Here is a 19,032-nt window from a genome sequence, read left to right as displayed (position 1 = left end):
TGGGCTTGCTCGTTTATTTTTACTGTGATTTCGCTCATAATAACTTATGTTTGCAATTCAGCAACCCGAGGAATTGTTTTTATGGCAAATTCGGATCTTGCAGTCAATCACACGTTTCAAGGCCCAGTTCAGGAAACGAGTTTGACACAGCATGTTAATGGTGAATTATTAATTCTTACCTGCAGCGGGCAATGATACTCAGGGTAATTGGGGAAAGCTTACCGGTTGTTGACTCAAAGCTACGCAGCTGCATTTAAAACTCCAGTGGGCAATTCGGAAGATGGCAAACTTCACTTTGATACGATGCCATTGCACCTCCATTAGTGCCCTGGTTAGAATGCAAACATCTGCTTGCTTTTATTGCCCATGTGTTACTTAAGATGGTCTGTTTCTTGATGACGTAAATCACTGGAATCAACTATTTTTAAAGTCTCTTTTAGTGTTTCCCTGAAACGATCACTCCTTTCAATTGTTTAATAGATAATTGGCCCTTTAGGTACACAGAAATTATCGAGATCACATTTTCTACTTTCCTGAGCCTTTTCAAGGATGACATTATGACTAAAGTGCCCTGGACTGCTGTGGAATTTGTTGTCTTTGGGGGGCTGTGCGAATCCTAGGTCCATGTTAGCACGTTAGGTCAAAAGAAACCTCACACTTCCGTTTCCTGAGTATGGGACAGTCAACCTGACGACTTTTTGCTCGCTAACCATAGCTCTGAGGATCTGCCTACTTCAGTTTGCCCTGCAAGTCTTTGCTGTTTCCTTCCCTGCGTATTTCTCCTCCACTGGCAACTGCTGGGAAGTCTGTTTGCCCTACAGGCTGTGTGCACGTCCGTACAGAAAAGCTTCAGGGCACCAAGGACCGTCACTTTAGTTCCAACGACTGGCTGTATTCCAGGGCCTCTTGTTGGGAATTTTATCTTACTTTTATGGTAAGTAAGGGTTTGAAGCCAATGGGACTGCTCAAGAAAACAAGAGCCATGAAACAAAGGCTCTACCTATGGGAAAAACCAACCCCATCGATTCTGATTCCAGATTTCAGAAACGATTGGCATAAGGTCTAATGGATAATAAAATGGCTCTCCTTCGCCCGCTGATTAGAAAAGCTTGGGAAGGCATATCTGTACACTCTGGGTCCTATAACTTGTAGAATGTGACAACAGAGCGCATCTGGAAGAGTACCCTCATGGGATTCTATAAAATAGGGCCCTTACTCAGATCCTAGGATTGCACTGAGGGAGGAGGCTTCCGTGAAATTCCCCAGGGAAGAATATTGGAAGATGCTCATTGGAGGATTGTAAGAGCTCCTGAAGCGGGCCAAAGAATTAAGATAAGGACTAATTAGGAACTCTGAGAAACCAGACAGAGCGAATGTGGAAATGTTGGGTTGTAATGATTTCTCTCCACTTAACATCTGTATACTTCTTGCTCTCCCTGGGTTCCAAATGCTGAATTTATGAAAACGGAAGGGAGGAATACCCACTGCCTCATGAGTGGGCAGAGAAGAAGAAAAGGATGAGGGGATGGGGAAAATTTGAGGTCATTGCATAGAGTAAATGTAACCACTACAATGTGGCATTTAAGACTTACTCTATAGGTCACAAGTAGGGGGTGTGAGTAAGGGAGATGAACTTCAGTCGAAACTAATTTTGTGTAATTTGTTGAAAAGACTAGATGAGTGGTCTTCAAACTTTTCCAGTACTTCTAAATACTCCCCCTCCCCCTCCTCACACAGCTCGCTTACACGTGCGCGCGCGCGCGCGCGCGCGCACACACACACACACACACGCAATGCAGATTATCCCTCCATAAATTAACCAAAATAAAATTAATATGTATGTGTTGCTTCCCACTGTAGCTGAGGAAAGATGTGAAAAAGATCTCACTTTGTTTTCCCAACCCTCGGTTTTCCACGGCCACCATCACCAGTTGTTCGATGCCCTGTAAAGGCGTGCAGAATGGCATAGAAGTTAGGAGAGCAGACTCTCGAGCCATGAAAACCTGGATTAGAATCTCTGCCATGCCACTTGCTAGCTAGGCTTTCCCTTCTTGACATTTAGCTCCCTGGCCTTGGTTTCTCTTATCACCTGCCTCCCAGGGTCATTTGCTAAGAGTAAATCAGAAGATAGAAATGCGGTATTCTGCACAGACTAAGTGCTCAGTAAATGCTGGCTAGTATCACCCCTGCTAAGTTCCTTGAGAGTGATGGCCCAATATTTGATAAGTATGTGAGCTATGGAGCTGTCACTCTCAAGGACAAGTCATACAAAACACATTGCCGCCGGGTGAGAGGGTTCCCACTAAAAAGTTTTTGTATTTGTTGGTTAATGCTGCTTTTACTCCAAATCACTCAGGATTGTTTAGACTTCCTTCAGAGGTCTGCGGACTTAAGCGGGACTTAGGATCTTTTTGTTAATACAGTTAATGCCAAGGATTGATAGCATGTCGAGACAGTGACTTGCCACAGTTGGAAGGTAGACATTCATTTTTTTTTATCACCCTCTCCATTCAGTTCACAATGCACAGCTTTATACCTTTAAAGGATCTTTCGGAGACTGATCAGCCTGAAGTTTTGCATATAAAACATTGTTCAAATAAATTTGGACTAATGTTACTAAAATATTCAAGTGATTGCAGGCAACCATCGTAACATATGTTGGCTCAAAACGAGCTTTTAAGAATTTTGCCTGGAGACAAATTCTCTGTGAAATGCTTGAACAAATTAAATACAAAGCTAAAATTTGTTTGGAAGATGATGTTTTACCCAGACTGGTTTTGTATTCCCTCTTGGATCAGAAACATGTTAGGTCCTTTCAGAAATACACATGTCTTGGGGCACCTTCGTGGCTCAGTCGGTTGAGCGTCCGACTTTGGCTCAGGTCATGATCTCGCGGTCCGTGAGATCAAGCCCCCTGTCGGGCTCGGTGCTGATAGCTCGGGGCCTGGAGCCTGCTTCCGATTCTGTGTCTCCCTCTCTCTCTGCCCCTCCCCCGCTCATCCCTTTGTCTCTCTCTCTCTCTCACTCACTCAAAAGTAAATAAACGTTTAAAAAAATTTTAAAAAGAAATATGCATGCCCTGTAGACACATTTCAAGAGGACAAAAACCCTAATCAACAACAAAATCCTAGTTCTATAAATATGCCAAAATGGCAACAATATTGAATGAAAGAAGTTAATATCTGTAGTCATTTCCTCTTCCTGTCACTCTCAAGGAAACATTCTTTTGAAACCCACGTTGAAGATTTCCTAAGATTATTAATAACTGTAGAAGTTTTCCAAAGTACTTCATTGCTAAATTCTACTTATCATAAACACTTAATTTTACTTTTTCCTCCTCTTTGATTCCGAGGCACAGATGAATGATTTATTTGCTTGTTTTACTGCAAGGTAGATTATGAAACTTGTACCCCTCTGTAGTATTTTATAACACACTGAGGAAAACACTTAGAAGTTCCTGTCCTTCACATGAGCCGTATGAAAATTCAAGAGGACAGTTGTCTTACCTTAGGCCCTTGCTAAGTTAACTTAGATCCCTGAGCAGAGATGTGTTTTTTGCCGTCACGCATGTCCGATCCTTCAAGAGTGCTTATTTGTCGTAATACCTTTCCATGGAATTGTCGGTTACTCTCAGTCTTTTAGAATAACCAACAAGGCAGGCAAACCTAAAAGATCAACTTCGAAGGGCTTGAGACATCCCTACCTTAATGCCAGAACTTGGATCGTCTGGTGAAACTGTGTCATTTGGGTTCTTAACTAGAAAATCAGTGGTCAAAGCAGAAGAAGCTGGGGATTTGCCTGCTCATCTGGCTGGCTCTCCATTGCCTCCTTTCTCCTTTATTGTTCCATGAGGGACCCTCCTGAAGGAAGGTGCTTCTGTCACAGATACCTCTGTTTCCCCACGAGCCTCCCCAAACATGCTCTCAAGTTCCATTTGTAGGTAATGATATTTGTTAAACCGTATTCAAAATGGCACGTATGAAATCCCCTTTTCCCGTGTGCTGTGGAAATAATGGAAATAATGTTGATAGTAAAATTATTTGGAGTCTATGGAGTGGCACCAAAGATACAATTTAGTTGGTGGCTGTTGTCCATTCAACAATTTTGGTGAACCTATTGTGTTCTGGGAAGTCTGCTGGATACTTAGGGATAGCCAGAATATTTTCAATAATCCATCATCTTCTACAACCTTAAAGTGCACTGTTTGGTGGAGGACGAAGCAACTATAATATAAAACACAAGCCATTCATTTGTTCAACAACCATTTATTAGGCACCTAGTTATTAGGCTATGGAGACACACATTTCCTGCCCTCAAGGAAATTAGAGTTTGATAAAGAATTTTAAATAGGTGCTAAGTAGAAGCACAAACTTAACATTTTCATTAGAAACATAACTTAAATACAGCATGTGTGAAGAAAGCTATGATCTGTCGAATGTCAGAAATAAAAACTCTGGCTTATACATATATCAATGTTGACCTCATAAAGACTGTGTAATTGACAGAAAAGGACTGGAGCTGTTTTGTTGGCTCGTTTTTCTTTTAACTCATTTGCAAGCCAGTACTTACATTTCCATTGTCTACCGGAAATAGCTCTGAAAGGGTTGAAGACAGCGCTCCAGCTTTAATGAGCTTCGGAATCTCCAGGCCAGAGCTAGGAAAGACTGCAGACATTCTGAGTCTACTGGTCTTGGGGTGGGACCTGAGAGTCTGCATTTCTATTGAGTTTGCCAGTGCTGCTGCTGCTGCTGGTCCAAAGACCCTATTTTGAGTAGAACCGGTTTAAGATCGAGACGCACGTTGCAGTGCCTTGTAGATTCTGAGACAGTGAAAGATGGTGGGAAATCTGCACTTCTGGTCATGGCCAGTGGAATGAAAAAACCAATTGCTTACTCTAATGTAGTAAGGAAATCAATTCTTCCTTGGATCATTCAGGACCTCAGAACTTGTCTGGTAGGACTTTAGATTTGAGGAACTGTAATTCTCAAAACGAGTTCAGCCCTCTCTAGTCAATACAGTCCACTTGTTAACCAGGCAGCTGTATAACCCCCAGGGGCCTGATGAAAAGGATTTGTTTGATGTGGTCACAGAGCTTTAGACTTTCCAGTTCACATACACACTCAGGAGCATGATTAAATGTTGTTTGCACGTTTGCGCTTTGCCGTCCCTGATCGCTTGCCCATGCCGTGAGGCAGTGGCAAGGACAGATGGTTGGATGTGAGCTCACGGCGTCCCTGAGAGCCAAGTAAGTCATGTCCCTTCTTCCATGAGGAGGAACACCCTGTCTTTGGTTGTTTCCATCTGTAATTTTACTGGTGCAGCATGTTAGCGTGAGAGCAATTTATGGTGAGATGGAAGAAGTGATTCGATTTCTTGTCCTCACTCAACCCACACTGCCTGTTCTGTGACTTGAGGCCCTTTGGGGTCAGTTAAGTTCTCTAGTCTGGAGTTCCTGGGTCTCTCCAATGACAATGTAAGATGGCAGGGAATTTTTTTTTCTGATTTCCAAAGCATATCATTTCCTATTTTTATTTGTTTATTTTTATTTTATTTTTTTAGTTTAAATCCAAGTTAGTTAACATATAGTGTAATAATGATTTCAGGAATAGAATTTAGTGATTCATCACTTACATACAACATCCAGTGTTCATCCCAGCAAGTGTCCTCCTTAATGCCCTTCGCCCATTCAGCCCATCCCCCCACCCAGCACCCAGCCAGCACCCCTCAGTTTGTTCTCTGTATTTCAGAGTCTCTTATGGTTGGTCTCTCTCTCTGTTTTTATCTTGTTTTTGCTTCTCTTCCCCTCTGTTCATCTGTTTTGTTTCTTAAATTCCACATATTAGTGAAATCATATATTTGTCTTTCTCTGACTGTTCTGCTTAGCATCATACACTCTAGTTCCATCCACGTTGTTGCAAATGGCAAGATTTCATCCTTTTTGATCGCTGAGTAGTATTCCATTGTATAGGTACCACATCTTCTTTATCCATTCATCAGTCAATGGACATTTGGACTCTTTCCATACTTTGGCTATTGTCGATAGTGCTGCTATAAACATTGGGGTGCATGTGCCCCTTCGAATCAGCACTCCTGTATCTCTGGATAAATACCCAGTAGGATGGCAGGGAATTTTTAAAAGGCCTTTTCTATGGCATTGTTTGTTATCAAGTGTTTCTGTGATAAGGTTAACGGGCTTATTTTGAAATAGGTGTAATGGGAATTTTTTGTAAGTGGTAAGTATGAACTTGCCACATAGCCCAGAAATTGCACTCCTGGCCATTTATCCTAGAGAAGTGAAATGTTCACATAAAAACCTGTACCTGAACATCCCTAGAAGCTTTATTTGTGTTAGCCTGAAACTGGAAAGAACCCAAATTTCCGTCAACAAGTAGAAGGTTAAAGAAGCTACGGTACATCTACGCCATGGAATACCACACGGCAGTAAAAGGAATGAATTATTGATACATGCAACAACCTGAAGGAATCTGTGAGGAATTCTGAGTCAAAAAAGTCAATCTACTATATGATTTTATTTCTATAACATTCTTGAAATAACAAAATTTTATAAATGAAGAATGGGTTAGTGGCTGCCAGGGGTTAGGACTGGGGGAAAGGGAGGAAGGTGAATATAGTTATAAAAGGATAACACAAGGAATCCACGTGGTGATGAAATTATTTTTGTATCTTGATTCTGGTGGTAGATAGACAAATCTGTATGTGTGAAAAGATCCTGTAGAACTAAATACACACACAGGTACACACACCAGTACATGCAAAACTGGGGAAATCTGAATAAGATCAGTAGGATGTATCAATGTCAATATTCTGGTTGTGATATTACACTATAGTTTTAAAGATTGTTGTCGTGGGAGGATATTAGGCAAAGTGTGCGAGGGATTTCTTTGTGCTGTGTCTTACAACTGCCTGTGAATCTACAATGATCACAATAGAAATTCCAATTTAGAAAGGTTTTTTAAAAAGTAATACAGAATTGTTTTGTGTGGGTCACTCCATAGTAAGCAAAACTTGGTGTTTTTATTATTTAAAATGCCAAGTTATGGGGTGCCTGGGTGGCTCAGTCAGTTAAGCATCTGACTCTTGGTTTTGGCTCAGGTCATGATCTCACAGTTCATGAGTTCGAGCCCCAGGTCGGGCTCTGTGCAGACAGTGCAGAGCCTGCTTGGGATTCTCTGTCTCCCTCTCTCTGTGCCCCTCCCCCACTTGCTTTCACTCTGTCTCTCTCAAAATAAAGAGACATTTAAAAAATACATACATACATACACACGTAAAATGTCAAGTTATGCTCAGTAGCTTTTACTAATTATTCATCAATGGATTTTCTCTTCTACTTTTATAAACTTTGTGAAAGTAAGCCACACATGAAAAAATAAAACAAAGAATGATCCTCTACAGCAAGGATGGGCAAACTGTGGCCCACAGGCCAGACCCATGTTGCCACCTGCTTTTGTGCAGCCCATGAGCTGAGGATGGATCTCACATTTCTTAATTCAAAAAATATTCAAAAGAAAAATAATATACTGTGACAAGTGAAAACTATATGAAATTCAAAATTGTCTCCATAAGTAGTTTTATTGGCACACAGCCACACTCATTCATTTATGTACTGTCCCTGGCAGCTTTGGGGCTACAACAGCACAGTTGAGTAGTTGTGACAGAGAGTGTCTGACTCATGCAGCCTAAAACACTGACTAGCCGACCCTTTACGGAAAAAGTTTGTTCACCTCTGCACTAGAGAGACAATTGCCCAGGATTTGCTAGTCTGTGCTGGCTTCCCTTTGTCGCTTGAGTTTCCTAAGGTAGTCCTGACAAGAGACATGTGTTTTCCAGGCGTTCCCTGAGAAAAATGAGGAAAATAATGCTGACAGTTCACAACATCAGCTCCATAGGAAAATGTCCTGAGTGTCACTGCCTGAGTCAATAGCATGTAATCTTGGGTTATATCGCGTGCTTACTCTACCCCTCTGGCAGAAACATTACACTTTACAAACCCAGCCCATAGGACAACAGGCATCTGTTTAGAAAGAGCAGGGTTTCTTGTGGTGCACAGGAAAGAATGTGGCTTCAGAGCGAGACAGACTTGGGTTCAAGTTCAAGTCAGCATTCAGTCATTTGCCAGCTACATGACCCATCTTTCTGGGCTTTCTTCACTCTTCTTTAAAAGAAAGCTAATGAGGGGTGCCCGGGTGGCTCAGTTGGTTGAGTGTCCGACTCTTGATTTGGGCTGAGGTCAAGATCTCACAGTTCGTGGGTTCGATCCCTGAGTCAGGTTCTGTGCTGACAAGCCTGGAGCCTGCTTGGGATTCTCTCTCTCTCTCTACCCCTCCCTCTCCCTCCCTCTCTCTCTCAGAAAAAATAATCATTTTTAAAAAAAAGAAAGCTAATGATACCCAGTCTCTGGGATGTTGAGAGGATTCAGTGAACCCATATGTCAGCGTCTGGCATGTAGTCGGACTCAACAAATGCTAGTTCCGGTACAGAAGGCCACTAGTCTGGGTTCCCCATGCCTGACATCCCTCAGTCTGACCCCAGAATCTACAAAGAGGCATCGGAATGCTTTGTCAAACATCACTCTGATTCCTTTTTTGCAGCGTTCTACACCACTGTCTGTGGAGTATCTTTTTTCAAAACTAGATCATCTCCCTATTGCCCAGACCTCTCCACTGAGAAAGCCAAGTATAGGCTCTGACACAATGGAATATAAATCAAATCTAGTTTTCAATTATAGGATGAAATATGTCTTCTGTGCTGGGGGAAACCTGCAGATTGATGTTATCCCAGTAGGCTCACACTAGTCTCCAGGAATAGGCCAATTTAGGGTTGAAAATGTTTCCAAGCCTTCAGGCTATAAAGACAACCTTCTCAGTGAAATCGTACAGTCTGCAGGGAAGCGTGCAGGAGACCAGCTTCGCAGCTCATCATAGGCAAATGTTCAATCCAAAGTGCCCTGGCTTGTGATTAACTCTCTGCGTTGGTTCAGCAGGGACTCGGGTGTGCGTCCCACACACCTTCTCCCAGGGCAAAACAGCCTGGTGGCTGAGAGGCCTGTGTTGCGTGCCTTACACACACTGGGAAGGACACAAACCCCAGTCTCAGCTGCCCTCCCCACTCTGGGCCAGGCAGAGCAGGACGACAGTGACTCAAATGCTGCCGGGCACGTGTGTCCCCGATCATCACTTTGACCTGTCGTAGATGCTCAGAGAGGAGGTTTTTAGGGTGCTGGTGTTTACCTGGCTTCCGGTCTCAGAGGCTATTGGCATGGCAGGTGGCCCTGCTTGCTCTCGTCTGTGTCTGGCCTTTCTCTCTCTGGAGCGATGGGGGCAAAAAATCTGATGAAGGGTTGGGTTTTCTTACTGAGTCAAATGGGTATGTTGGAGTTTGTCAATCTTTTTGCTTAGAGCTATAGCTTAAATTACTTAGTCTCTTTGTATCCCCCGGCAGAATGCAACTACATGTATGAAATGAGCCAATATAGTTTTTTTTTCTGTGTGGCCACTCAAGTTTTGCTGCCTAGAGATAAATGAGAATTCTCTATCTGCACAGCAGCCTGCCTCTCACCCCCATCAGTCTGTCAAAACTGCCCCCAAATAATGTCACTGATCATCTCCTCTTGGCCTAATCCATTTAGTGCTTTTGCCCCTACTGTATTTGACCTCTGTGACACTTTATATCGTTTGTTCTGACATTGCTAATGCACTGCTTCCCAGATGTTCAAATTTCAGGGACCAATATTTTTTTAATTTAATTAATTTATTTATTTTTAAATTTACGTCCAAGTTAGCGTATAGTACAACAATGATTTCGGGAGTAGATTCCTTAATGCCCCTTATCTATTTACCCATTTAGCCCATCCCCCCTCCCACAACCCCTCCAGCAACCCTCGGTTTGTTCTCCATATTTATGAGTCTCTTCTGTTTTGTCCCCCTCCCTGTTTTTATATTATTTTTGCTTCCCTTCCCTGATGTTCATCTGTTCTGTGTCTTAAAGTCCTCATATGAGGGAAGTCACATGATATTTGTCTTTCTCTGACTGGCTAATTTTGCTTACCATAATACCCTCTAGTTCCATCCACATAGCTGCAAATGGCAAGATTTCATTCTTTTTGATTGCTGAGTAATACTCCATTGTATATATATATATACCACATCTTCTTTATCCAGTCATTTGTCAGTGGACATTTGGGCTCTTTCCATACTTTGGCTGTTGTCAATAGCGCTGCTATAACATTAGGGTGCATGTGCCCCTTCCAAACAGCACACCTATATCCCGTGGATAAATGCCTAGTAGTGCAATTGCTGGGTCGCAGGGTAGTTCTATTTTTAATTTTTTGAGGAACCTCCATACCGTTTTCCAGAGAGTAGCTGCACCACTTTGCATTCCCACCAACTGTCCAAAAGAGATCCTCTTTCTCCGCATCCTTGCCAACATCTGTTGTTGCCTGAGTTGTTAATGTTAGCCATTCTGACAAGTATGAGGTGGTATCTCATTGTGGTTTTGATTTGTATTTCCCTGATGATGAGTGATGTTGAGCATTTTTTCATGTGTCGATTGGCCATCTGGATGTCTTCTTTGGAGAAGTGTCTATTCATGTCTGTTGCCCATTTCTTCACTGGATTATTTATTTTTGGGGTGTTGAGTTTGATAAATTCTTTATAGATTTTAGATGCTAACCCTTTATCTGATATGTCATTTGCAAATATCTTCTCCCATTCCGCCGGTTGCCTTTTAGTTTTGCTGATGGTTTTCTTCTCTGTGCAGAAGCTTTTTATTTTGATGAGGTCCCAATAGTTCATTTTTGCTTTGTTTCCCCTGCCTCTGGAGACATGTTGAGTAAGAAATTGCCGCAGCCGAGGTTAAAGAGGTTTTTTGCCTGCTTTCTCCTCGAGGATTTTGATGGCTTCCTGTCTTACATTGAGGTCTTTCATCCATTTTGAGTTTATTTTTATGTATGGTGTAAGAAAGTGGTCCAGGTTCATTTTTCTGCATGTTGCTGTCCAGTTTTAACAGCACCGTTTGCTGAAGAAACTGTCTTTATTCCACTGGATATTCTTTACTGCTTTGTCAAAGATGAGTTGGCCATACGTTTGTGGGTCCATTTCTGGGTTCTTTATTCTGTTCCATTGATCTGAGTGTCTGTTTTTGTGCCAGTACCATACTGTCTTGATGATTACAGCTTTGTAATACAGCTTCAAGTCCAGGATTGTGATGCCTCCTGCTTTGGTTTTCTTTTTCAAGATTACTTTGGCTATTCAGGGTCTTTTCTGCTTCCATACAAATTTTAGGATTGTTTGTTCTATCTCTGTGAAGAATGCTGGTGTTATTTTGATAGGGATTGCACTGAACATGTAGATTGCTTTGGGTAGTATTGACATTTTAACAATATTTATTCTTCCTATCCAGGAGCATGGAATATTTTTGCATTTTTTTGTATCTTCTTCAATTTCTTTCATAAGTTTTCTATAGTTTTCAGTGTATAGATTTTTCACCTCTTTGGTTAGATTTATTCCTAGGTATTTTATGTTTTTTGGTGCAATTGTAAATGGGATTGATTCCTTAATTTCTCTTTCTGTTGCTTCATTGTTGGTGTATAGGAATGCAACCAATTTCTGTGCATTGATTTCATATCCTGTGACTTTGCTGAATTCATGGATCAGTTCTAGCAGTTTGTTGGTGGAATCTTTTGGGTGTTCCATATAGAGTATCATGTCATCCGCAAAGAGTGAAAGTTTGACTTCCTCCTGGTCGATTTCGATGCCTTTTATTCCTTTGTGTTGTCTGATTGCTGAGGCTAAGACTTCCAATACTATGTTGAATAACAGTGGTGAGAGTGGACATCCCTGTCGTGTTCCTGACCTTAGGGGGAAAGCTCTCGTTTTTTCCCTATTGAGGATGATATTAGCAGTGGGTCTTTCATATTTGGCTTTTATGATCTTGAGTTATGATCTTTTTATCCGTACTTTCTTGAGGGCTTTTTTTTTTTATCAAGAAAGGATGCTGTGTTTTGCCAAATGCTTTCTCTGCATCTGGTGAAAGGATCATGTGCTGCTTGTCCTTTTTTTTTATTGATGTGATAGATCACACTGATTGCTTTGCAGACATTGAACCAGCCCTGCATCCCAGGTATAAATCCCACTTGGTTGTGGTGAATAATTCTTTTCATGCATTGTTGGATACCATTGGCTAGTATCTTGTTGAGGATTTTGCATCCATGTTCATCAGGGAAATTGGTCTATAGTTCTCCTTTTTAGTGGGGTCTTTGTCTGGTTTTGGAATCAAGGTAATGCTGGCTTCATAGAAAGAGTTTAGAAGTTCCCCTTCTATTTCTATTTTTTGGGAACAGCTTCAAGAGAATAGGTGTTAACTCTTCCTTAAATGTTTGGTAGAATTCCCCTGGAAAGCCATCTGGCCTTGGACTCTTGGTTTTTGGGAGATTTTTGATTACTAATTATATTTCTTTACTGGTTATGGGTCTGTTCAAATTTTCTATTTCTTCCCGTTTCAGTTTTGGTAGTTTATATGTTTCTAGGAATTTGTCCATTTCTTCCAAATTGCCCATTTTATTGGTGTATAATTGCTCATAATATTCTCTTATTATTGTTTGTGTTTCTGCTGTGTTGATTGTGATCTGTCCTCTTTCACTCTTGATTTTATTTATTTGGTTCATTTCCTTTTTCTTTTTGATCAAACTGGCTAGGGGTTTACCAATTTTGTTAATTCTTTCAAAGAACCAGCTTCTGGTTTCATTGATGTGTTCTGGGGTTTTTTTGTTTTGTTTTGTTTTGCTTTGTGTTTTTGTTTGTTTTTGTTTTTGTTTTGTTTTGATAGCATTGATTTCTGCTCTAATCTTTATTATTTCCTGTCTTCTGCTGGTTTGGGGTTGTATTTGCTGTTCTTTTTACAGCTTTTTAAGGTATAAGGTTAGGTTGTGTATCTGAGACCTTTCTTCCTTCTTTAGAAAGGCCTGGTTTGCTATATGCTTCCCTCTTATGACTGCTTTTGCTGCGTCCCAGAGGTTTTGGGCTGTGGTGTTATCATTTTCATTGGCTTCCATGTACCTTTTAATTTCCTCTTTAACTTCTTGGTTAGCCTGTTCATTCTTTACTAGGATGTTCTTTAGTCCCTAAGTATTTGTTATCTTGCCACATTTTTTCTTGTGGTTGATTTCAAGTTTCATGGCATTGTGATCTGAAAATATGTACAGTATGATCTCAATCTTTCTGTACTTGTTGAGGGCTGATTTTTGTCCCAGTATGTGTTCTTTTCTGGAGAATGTTCCATGTGCTCTGGAGAAGAATGTGCATTCCTTTGCTTTAGGATGAAATGTTCTGAATATATCTGTTAAGTCCATCTGGTCCAGTGTGTCATTCAAAGCCATTGTTTCCTTGTTGATTTTCTGTTTAGATGATCTGTCCATTGCTGTAAGTGGGGTATTGAAGTCCCCTACTATTATGGTATTATTATCAATGAGTTTCTTTATGTTTGTGATTAATTGATCTATATATTTGGGTGCTTTCACGTTTAGAGCATAAATGTGTCAATTGTTAGATCTTCTCGGTGGATAGACCCCTTAATTATGATATAATGCCCTTCTTCATCTCTTATTACAGTCTTTATTTTAAAGTCTAGATTGTCTGATATAAGTATGGCTACTCTGTCTTTCTTTTGGTGACCATTAGCATGATAGATGGATCTCCATCCCCTTACTTTCAATCTGAAGGTGTCTTTAGGTCTAAAATGGGTCTCTTGTAAACAGCATATACATGGATCTTGTTTTCTTATCCATTCTGTTACCCTATGTATTTTGGTTGGAGCATTTAGTCCATTGATATTCACAGTGAGTACAAATTTATTGCCATTATGTTGCCTGTAGAGTTGGAGTTTCTGGTGATGTTCTCTGGTCCTTTCTAGTCTTTGTTGCTTTTGGTCGTTTTGTTTTGCTTTGTTTTGTTTTGTTTTGTTTGTCTTTTCTCCCCTCAGAGAGTCCCCCTTAAAATTTCTTGCAGGGCTGGTTTAGTGGTCACGAACTCTTAATTTTTAATTTTTGTTTGTCTGGGAAACTTTTAATCTCTCCTTGTATTTTGAATGACAGCCTTGCTGGATAAAGAATTCTTGGCTGCATATTTTTTTTCCAGTTCAGCACATTGAATATATCCTGCCTCTCCTTTCTGTCCTGCCATGTTTCTGAGGATAGGTCTGCCGCAAACCTGATCTGTCTTCCCTTATAGGTTCAGGACTTATTTTTCCCTTGCTGCTTTCATGATTCTTTCCTACCTGAGTATTTTGTGATTTGGACTATGATATGCCTTGTTGATGGTCAGTTTTTATTGAATCTACTGGGAGTCCTCTGTGCTTCCTGGATTTTGATGTCTGTGTCTTTCCCCAGGCTAGGAAAGTTTTCTGCTATGATTTGCTCACATAAACCTTCTACCCCTTTTTCTCTCTCTTCATCTTCTGAGACCCCTATGATTCTGATGTTATTTCTTTTTAATGAGTCACTGAGTTCTCTAATTCTTAAATCATGCTCTTTTACCTTAGTCTCCCTCTGCTTCATTGTTCTCCATAAGTTTGTCCTCTATATTGTTGATTCGCTGCTCTGCTTCATCCATCCTTGCCACCGTGGCATCCATTCGAGATTGCAGCTCAGTTATAGCATTTTTTTATTTTATCCTGACTAGCTTTTACTTCTTTTATCTCTACAGAAAGGGATTCTAATCTGTGTTCAATCCCAGCTAGTATTCTTATTATCATGATTCTAAATTCTGGTTCAGACATCTTGCTGGTCTCTGTGTTGATTAAATCCCTGGCTGTCATTTCTTTCTATTCTTTCTTTTGGGGTGAATTCCTTCATTTTGTCATTTTGAAGGAAGAAAAGGAATTAATAAAGTAAAAAAATAAAAATTAGAAAATTAAAAACAACCCCAAAAAATTAAATAAAGGATGCTATATCTTAGGTTTGTTTTGGTCTGGTTGTTGAAAGGAGCTTGATAGATTAGAGAAAAAAATGGAAAGATAAGAAAAGGGAAAAAAAAGGAAAAAAGAAAAAAAAAAGTTTGAAAATTTGAAAAAATGAGTACAAAAAAATAGAATAAAATGAAATGATGGAAGTAAAATAGAATTTAAGAAATTTACACTAAAGTAAAAAATATAGTAGAAAAAAATTAAAGAAAAATCTTTGTAATAAAAATGGAAAATAAAAATAAATTTTTTCTCTTGTATTCAAGAATAAGAAAGGAAAAGAAAATTGAATATACATGGGCCAGCAAACAGACTGAAATAAGATTGAAATTACATTGGTTTCCCCTAGAAGTCAAACTATGAAGCACGTTATAGTCTGTAAACTAAGCAGGCAAAGAGACTTGTGGTGGTCCTCAAGAGCGTGGTTGGCCCTGTTGGCTGGGGCTTAGTGTAACGGCTCTGTTCTCCACTAGATGGCGCTGCTTAGCGTCCTGGGGTGGATTGTTGTGGCGTGTGTAGGTATGTATGCACATGCATGGGAGTGGTGAAAATGGCATCACCCAGCTACCCCGTCTCTGGTATCAGAACTCTATGCTCTCCCTGACCAGCAATCAAGCACCCCTCCTTTGTCTCCAGCTTCCCTCTACTCCCCACTTTTACACCACCCATGACCAAACCGTCAGGCTACCAGGAGGCACCTCCCTCCTGAGTTTTATCTCAGATACAGCTGTGTTTCCCAACCCCTCACTTCTGAAGGACTGCAGCTTTGACCCACTCAGACCTTCTGGGGGAGGGTCTCACTGAACAATGGCTGGGTGCCCACCTGCCCCCAGGAACATTCATGAGACTGTGCTGTTGCTGATGCCCAGAGACTGCCGCTGGGTGCCAGCCTACCCCAGAAAATGTTCACGCGATCTTGTAGCAGCAGCGTTTCAAGGGTTGTGGAAAATCACAACCCACATCTGGCACCAAGCTTCACCCTTAACGTCCTTGTTTCAATGCCAGCAAATGTGGTTGTTCTCCGGGGTCTGCTGGGTCCTTTGCCTGTGGGGAGGCCACACCGTCTCTACCAAATGTCCTCCCAGCAAGGGAACTGCCTCTCCCCATGTGGCCTGCGGACCCCTTGCACCTTGCTCTCTGATCTTGGGGATTTGCTCTTCCCACCAGAGCACCACCATGTATTGAGCTGCAGAGTTTCAGATTCTCTGCCCCCCCCCCAATGTTCATAGTGTCTTAATGGAATTTAAATCCTCTCCTTTCTCCTTTCTCCCTTTTTTGTTCAGTCCCTTACGTACTCTTCCTTTTCTCTCCAGCTGCTTTCAGCGGGGGGCAGGGGGGGGCAGGGCAGGGGGGACTTTCCCATACATTCCCCCCATCTCTGTCCTCCCTCCACAAGCAAAAATAGCTCCCTGCCCTCCTGCCCTCTGCGGCATCTCTCTCCCCCAGTTCACTTCTCCACGCTGCATACCTGCTGAGTTCTGTGGTTCAGGTTGTGCAGATTGTTGTGTTAATCCTCAAATCAGTTTTCTAGGTGTGTAAGATGATTTAGTGTTGATCTGGCTGATTTGTCCTTGGGCAAAAGCTTTTTCTTCTAGATTGCAGAGTAGAGAGGAAACTGGCTCTCACTTTATAGTTCACCTCTATTTCTTCTGCTCAAAAGACATTTTGGTATGGGATATCATGCCAATTATAGCCACATTAAAAGTGGGTATATCCACACCATGATGCTGTCGCGCTGCTAGGGGGACCAGTATTTTTTTTTAAAAGTCAGGGGACCAATATGACTTTAAATTTTGCCACTAATTACATAACAAAGAAAACTTACAAAATATATAAAAAATGGATATTTTACCATCAAAAAATACAAGTAGGACAAATCTTAGAATAGAGAATTTTTATAGTAAATACATTTAACCTTATTAAGAAATTATTAAACTGTCTACATTTTCTTCATTTCACATTCCTCATTGGAAACTTCATCATGAATCAATCCTAGTCTGATCCCCCATAGTTCCAACTTCCAATACCCATGGCAAAACTCTTCTTCTCAATCTAGCCCTTGCCTACTTTCCCAACCATATTTTTCGCCGCTCACATACATGCATTCTGTGTGTCAGAATCACTATCATTGGAAGCCTCTCTCCCTCTCTGGACTTGAATCCTTAGTAAGCACAAGAACTATATCTATATCTTGTAGCTGGCATATGGTCAATCTTCAAAAAACATTTGTTGACTTTTCAACTCAATGCCTGGGAGCATAGATTCTGAGCCAGACTTCCTGGGTTTGAATTCTAGCTTCCCCACTTATCAGCTATGTTAATTTGGACAAATTTCTCAACTTCTCTGGTTTCCCCCAAGGCAGCACAACTCAATTCCAGGACAGACCATCTTAGGCATGGGGGAAAGTGAGAGTGTGTGAGTGGCCACCTAGCTTTCCCAGCCGTCTAAGAGACCCACTTCTTTTTCACTCACTTGTATTACTGAGGTGATCTGCAAGACTGAGGAGTTAGGAGAGACTAAATGCACAACAGCCCGGGCTTGGAACTCATCAAAGGAACACTAGTAACTGTTATACACTTCTTCCTATTAACCAATCCACAGACTCCATCAGGAAGTCTGCCCATAAGCCACTGGGGACATGTTGACTGCAGGCTCCTACCAACTGGCCCATGGGTACTCACAACAATCCACACACCTCACACACACTCTCTTTCCCCAGCTGTGGCCAGTTGCCAGCACATGCTCCCACAAATGACAAACGCAAGCCTTTACAAACAGCTGGTGAGCAAGCACAGAAAGCCTACTCAACTCTGTGGGACTGGAAGCACATTCACAAACTTGAGCATTTCAGGGCACTGCCATAAGGAAAACAATTGTGAGGCTCTCAGCATCCAACCCGGATTTGCAGGATCAAGAGAAGGCCTACAATCTTAAGAATCTCTCACCCAAGAGGGAACAAGAAGTGTGGAATAGATGCATCCATAGAAGAGGTCTGAGACTCACTTCACCTTGAAGACACACATAGGCTCAAATGAAGGGATAGAAAAATATATTCCATGCAAATGGAAACCAAAAGAGAGCTCAGACAACTATACTTACACCAGACAAGATAGACTTTAAGTGAAAAACTGTAGCAAGAAACAAAGAAGGTCATTATATAGTGATAAAGATGTCAATTTATCAAGAAGATAAAACAATTGTAAATATATATGAACACAACATTGAAGCATCTAAATATATTGAGTAAATATTAATATATCTAAAGACAAACACAGACAGCAATACAATAAAAGTAGGAGATTTAACACTCCACTGTCCACAATGGATAGATCATCACTAAGTGATCTTAGTGATCACAGAAAATCACTAAGAAAATAATGGGCATACTTTGTAATTACACTTTAGACCAAATGCACCTAACAGAAGTACATAGAACATTATATATAACAACAGCAAAATACACATTCTTCTTCATGTGCACAGCACATTCTCCAGGATAAACCATATGTTAAATCACAAAACAAGTCTTAACAAATTTTAAAAACTCAGATCATATCAAGTACCTTTTATGACCACAATGGCATGAAACTAAAAAAATCAGTAACAGGAGGAAAGCTAGAAAATTCACAAATAATGTAGGAATTAAACAACACCCTCCTGAAAAACCAGTGGGTCAAAGATGAAATCAAAAGGGGCTCCTGGGTGACTCACTCAGTTAAGCATCCGATTCTTGGTTTCAGCTCAGGTCAGGATCTCACAGTTCGGGTTCTGCACTGACAGTGGGGAGCCTGCTTGGGATTCTCTCTCTCCCTCTCTCTGTTCCTCCCATTCTCTCTCTCTCTCTCTCTCTCTCTCTCTCTCTCTCTCTCCCTCTCCCTCATAATAAATAAACTTAACAAAAATCAAAGGAGAAATCAATAAATGTTGACATTAAGGAAGAAGAAAGATCAGGACACCAGGGTGGCTCAGTTGGTTAGCATCTGACTTCAGCTCAGGTCATGATCTCATGGCTCTTGAGTTCAAGAGTGTCAGGCTCTGTGCTGACAGCTTGGAGCCTGG

At 41.1% G+C, this 19,032-nt stretch overlaps 1 protein-coding gene across 3 annotated transcripts in view; it reads left to right on the top strand.

Moving 5' to 3' along the window:
* The window catches only part of MID1 (midline 1), a 579,948-nt gene that overhangs the window by 250,475 nt on the left and 310,441 nt on the right, over positions 1-19,032 (top strand). The window lies entirely within an intron of this gene.

Source organism: Acinonyx jubatus, chromosome X (assembly GCF_027475565.1).
Source record: "Acinonyx jubatus isolate Ajub_Pintada_27869175 chromosome X, VMU_Ajub_asm_v1.0, whole genome shotgun sequence".
Taxonomy (NCBI): Eukaryota; Metazoa; Chordata; class Mammalia; order Carnivora; family Felidae; genus Acinonyx; species Acinonyx jubatus.
Note: the sequence above shows the minus strand (reverse complement) of the source record. Positions and strands in the feature narration are given on the sequence as shown.